This window comes from Charadrius vociferus, unplaced genomic scaffold (genome assembly GCF_000708025.1).
Source record: "Charadrius vociferus isolate BGI_N301 unplaced genomic scaffold, ASM70802v2 scaffold218, whole genome shotgun sequence".
Lineage (NCBI taxonomy): Eukaryota > Metazoa > Chordata > Aves > Charadriiformes > Charadriidae > Charadrius > Charadrius vociferus.
Window position 1 is genome coordinate 5,577,123 of NW_009650084.1, and position 6,000 is coordinate 5,583,122.

Sequence of the window (6,000 nt, forward strand, 5' to 3'; positions counted from 1 at the left end):
TAACTCTGTTCTTGCTAAAGAAAATTCACAGCAGAGTGCCAAAAGATCATCCAGTTTCCTATACTGTTCCACTTTAACCACAGCAATTTTTTTCTACATTTTATACACAATAGTCAGGAAATATTAAGGAAATCACTTGTTCACAAAGCTTGCAAAACTCACATATTAGCTTTCCAAGACAAACCTTTACTTCCAAAAATATACAACATTTAGTATGCCTATAGTGAGATTTTTAATTATTTCAGATATTTTTAAATCTCTCCCCAATGTATTTGATGATTTTCTCCCCATTTACTATTAAAAAAAAAATGAAAAAAACACACTTACTAATTATTTTTTTTTAAATTATTTTCAAGTGTATCCCATGGATAATATATTTTAATAATAATCAAGAGCCATTCTCAAAATTAAAATATTCCTTATAGTACCAAAGAGGCATAGCTTTAATGTCTTTGGGGAGATTTTTCTGTGTTTCAGTTCCAACTTATTTAACTTTACCTACATACTCAATATTCTTAGACCTGGCAGTCATCATGTTAGCCAGCTAAGACTGGCTAACACGTCATTGCTTGTTCCAAAATGATTCGAGATTGAAAGCTTCTTTCATCTTTCTTCCCCTGTGCACTGACTCACCTTCCACCTTTACAAGAGATATGTTATTATCTTGTTCAGTTGACTTTACCGCATCAGCTCTGACAGGAAGATAAAGTTTCCAGTTCCATAGTACATGTCATTTCTCAAGAAATTTTTCCTGAAAGGAACATAAATATGATTTTAAAAAAAACAACCAACCAAACAAACAAAAACCTCCAGCCATAGTGAAAGGACTTTTCAGGTACTGAAGATACTTTTTTTCAGGGTTGAGGAAAGACTTTAATTTTCCAATGTGATTTTAATCAACGAAGAATTATACTGAACAATGAAGAACAGTTGTACAACTACTGTACAGAGGCTGATAACAAAGATGAGGATAAGGTAGTTTGAAATATTAAATCTAATGCAGAATGCAGACAACCTACATGATAAAGACAGGGTAGGTATTATCCCCTCTACATGACTAATACACTCACTTGTCTACTGATGCTCAAGTAATTTCAACTCCTGTCAAATTTTGTAAAAGAAAATTTAATTGTTAAAAAAAATAATTTTTCCCTACCTTACACAAAGTTTTATATCAACTGGTCTCTCTGTGAGTTACTGGTATCATGTTTTCTCTGTTCTGACACAATTAGGAGTCAAATTTAATATGTAGGGTACGGGATATTATATTATCTGCTCAGTTTGAGACAGGGCTTTAGTAGCCAGTTTTAGTAGAAACATATTTTAAAGACTGACAAACAAACAAAAATATTTAATATTTAGATGGACATTGGGTAGCTAAGGAAGATCATCCTAGATCAAGGATAAATATCCATTATATAGACCTCCCACGAAGACTCTCACATCACTCTTTTTAGTTTCTTTTTTTGTTGTTGTTTGGTTTGGGTTTTGTTGTTTGTTTTTTTTTTTTTTTCCCCATAAGAGTAAAGAAAAGCCTTTTCTGTTAGAGATAAGTGCTGGGTTTTATTTTCAGCTCTCTGTTACCACAGAGGCTTGACATAAATTGGAATTGACCTCCATGTGTTCCAGTGGGATAGCTATGAACCGGAATGTGCAAAGGCATACTTTAAAACCATTTACATTAAAACTGCTATGACTGCATTCTATATAACTTGGATAAAATCAAGGATTTAGTTCCTTGCTTTTATTTTCAGGAACCAATGAAATGACATAAAGGGAGGAAAGGCTAGGAAGACTGGGAAGTCCAGTATAGATTAACTCTCCTTTTGTGTATATTGTTCCATACAATGTAAATGAAGAGGGTGGTTTTATGTTTGACTAAGTAGTTACCACAAATAACTATAAATTAGCCCATCCTGCTTGATCCCAACTGAATCCATCCTACTTGATTCCGAGTACAAAAAACAAACCAAGAGAAAAAAACCTTGTGTGGTGGGTTGACCCTGGCTGGACACCAAGTGCCCACCAAAGCTGCTCTATCACTCCCCTCCTCAGCTGGACAGGGGGAGAGAAAATATAATCAAAGGCTCATGGATTGAGATAAGGACAGGGACATCACCCACCAATTACCATCCACAGCTAAACAGACTCAGCTTGGGTGATGTGGTCAGTTCATCACACATTTTATCTGCTGCTCCTCCCTCCTCAGGGGGAGGACTAATCACACTTTTCCCCTGCTCTAGTGTGGGTTCCCTCCCATGGGAGACAGTCCTCCATGAACTGCTCCAACTTGAGTCCTTCTACAGGGCACAGTCTTTCAGTAACAGACTGCTCCAGCGTGGGTCCCCTGTTGGATCACAAGTCCTGACAAGAAACTTGCTTTACCATGGGCCCTTCATGTGGCTACAGGTCCTTCCAGTAGCCCGCTCCAGCACAGGCTTTCCGTGGGGTCACAGCCTCCTTCAGGCACATCCACCTGCTCCAGCGTGGGGTCGTCCATGGGCCACAGGTGGATATCTGCTCTACCATTAACCTCCATGGGCTTCAGGGGGACAGCCTGCCTCATCATGGTCTTCACCATGGGCTGCAGGGGAGTCCCTGCTCCAGTGCCTGGAGCACCTTCTCCCCTTCCTTCTTCACTGACTTTGGTGTCTGCAGAGTTGTTCCTCTCATATATTTTCAATCCTCTCTTCTGGCTGCTGCTGCAGTTTTTCCCCCCCCTTCTTAAATATGTTATCTCAGAGGTGCTACAGTCATCGCTGATGGGCTTGGCTTTGGCCAGTGATTGGTCCATCTCAGAGCCGGCTGGCATTGGCTCTATCAGACATGAGAGAAGCTTCAAGCAGCTTCTCACAGAAGCCACCTCCGTAGCCCCCCTGCTACCAAAACCTTGTTGTGCAAACACAATACACCTTGATAGTTCAAAAAGACAAATGGAAGATGCAATTGTGTTACTGAGGACTGAGAAGCAGAAGTGCTGAATCATAAGCCAAGCTGATTACCCCAAATATCCAGTAAAATATTATGAAAGCCTCAAATTTGTGTTTCCCTGGTCTTGAGGTTTCCCTTTGAGAGATCCGTCTGAGAGTCAGACTTACAGCTGGCTGTAGTCCACCTGGATGCTCAATTCAACCCAGCTGTGGTCAACAGGCTACCACACCATCAGACTGTGAAGCCAGATCCCTGAACACCTTCACAGCTCATTTTTACCAGCACTGCCAGCACATGTATGTTCCCTGCTTCTGAACCATCAGCTGAGACTGTTATGTCTCTGCAGCAATCCTCATCATAGGACTGTCTGGTGGCATAAATCCTGAAAATGCACAGACATGCTCTAAGAAATTAATGGGTTTTTTTGTGGGTTTTTCTGCTTTGAATTACTATTTCACTGTCTGAGGATATTCTGGATGACAGAAAGAATTGAAAAGAAAAAGTCTTGGCTAATATTGAATAGAAATTCTGTAATAAAAGTATAGATAACAAAAAAGACAAGAATATAATTTGTGATTTTTTGGGAAGAAATATAATAATACAAAATTTAATTAAAATATACATTTAACAACTGTACTGCTAAGCTCTCACCTTTTTAACTTTGGCTGTTTGTTTGTTTGTTTTAATTCAGAAAGTTCTGCTAGCTGTCAGTGCCTGGGTTCAGGGTGCTTTGCTTATTCCAACCTCTTGTCCTTCCTTCCTTCCCCTCCCACCTATACACTGACACATGCATCACCTGCTTAACATTACATGCATTGACTTGCAGTTAATTACTTACTTAAAATTAGATGAATGTAAGGGAAATGTAAGGTGGAATTGAATGTTCATGAAATGTAAAGTTGGAATTTTTATACTGCGAATATTTTCAGAAGGCGACTAGCTTTTTCTATCTATGGTACAGTAGCATGATATTATCATCAGATATAAACAATAAAATTATCAGGTCTTTTATTAATTTTATTTTTTTTTATTATTGTCAGAGCTCTAGGTAGGCAAATATTTAAATTCTCAATCGTCCCTACCACCACCCCAAAATTACAAAGTTTCAATTATGACAGTTGATCAACTAATAACTTGTAAGCAACCATTATCCCTTTATTTGCAAAAGAACCTTAATAGTCACTTAATTTTAAAATTAAAGTGTAAAATGAAAAAAGGACAGTTCTAAATGTGGTTCAACTTCCTTTATCTCTCTCAACAAAAGAACTCAAATGTATTATGAATGGAATGACATGACTTGCTGCACTGGTAATATTTTTCGTAATGATACAAAATCAAAAAAACCCAACCAAAACAACAAATCAAACAAACTATATTTCTTGTAGCAAACAAAATATTCGCAGCACTTTTGTTTTTCACATAACCATAGTTAAGATTGAAGGAATGTGACTTGACTCTGCCTCTTTCTGGAAAATACGTCACAACTATAAAACAACTTCCATAGCAGAAGCACCTAGCTATACCTAATGTAGTGTTTGAAGCATCTGTTTAATTATGTCATCCGTTTTTTGCCAAAATGCATCATCTTAAACTACCATTTAGACCAGTGACCTCTATGTCTTTCTCATTAACATATTCCAGGAGTTTTCTGAGTAGTGCGTACAATGTGATTGACATTAGTACTTTTTCCTACTGTTGTAAGACGTTTGAATTTGTAACCTTCCTACAGCTTGGCAATATACTTATATGTGTAATTCACAAAAAGAAATCACAATACTTGGATACTGAGGAAAGAAGTCAGGGAAAAAATTAGGACAATAAAAGACTCATTTAAGCATATGAAAAGACATGTTTCAGTAGTGCATCAGTTATCCCTGACTGGTACACGTTTCTAGCTTCTAATGCTAATTTCAAAGATGTGAAAGATGGGTGAAATGGATCTCAAAGCAGAGATAACCTCAGATTTGTACCTTCCATTCACTTGAACACCCTTCTTCATTTAGAACCTGTTAACTTTGAGAGAAAATTAGTTTACAGCAAAAATATTGACCTGGATTTTGTTACTGTTTCACCACTGACAATTTGATGATATTGCTGATCCATTAGTTGCCATTTTCAACATTGGGAGTAGTGTCTGTAGTCTCTCTGCTACCAGTGGCAAGCAGCAGTATTCAGGAGTATTAATGTTTCCTAAAAATAAATCATGAATGACAAGACAATAGACACAATAAAAATAATTCAAAAGAGATAAATGAGTAGCATGATTGTCTATGGCAACTGTTTATTCTAAGGACAAAAACTACAAAGATTACTTCCTCTTTGGAGAATATTGCATCTGAATTTAGATATTGTTCAATTAAACACCTACTAAAATATGTTAAATAATATTATTTTTATTCATTATATATAGGTAGACAGAATTCTCATTTAAAATGTGTGTTCTATCAAGATATAAAATGGTCCAGCTATGTGACTAGTCTTCGGTTAGACTAAGATATTTTGCCTCTTGAGACTACTTAAGGTTTGTCTTCACCTCCAGATCCCGATCATCATGTTAAACAGTTAAACATCTATGTTATAGAGACATATTTGTTCCTATAAAAAAAAATTGCTGGTTACAGATATGTTGTATTCTAATCAGAAAAATAGCGTCTTTCAAACTGTGAAGTCCTCCAGAAGCAGTTAGCACAGCTAGTGTTAGATGTGTTTTTCCTAACTGATATTTTACCCTATGCTAATATACTTTATGCTGATTCTCATGGCAGTAGAGAGGGAAGTATTCGAATCACATACAAGTAATGATTCATGCAATTTTTGAATAGAGTGAATGATTGTCTTTGTATGGAATAATTCGCTCTGGGAATATGCTTATTTCCTTCTATTAACTAAAGAAAGAACAGACAAGATTCTTAATTTTTAAGTGGCTAAAGTTAGGTGAGATATATCTTGCCCTTATATTCATAGCTTCCTCCAGGGTTCCTGTCTCAGAAAAGCCCATAATTTAGTAAAGTTCAATACTAACCAGACAGAATATACTATGGAATCTCAACAGCAGTTACTTCTGATGAA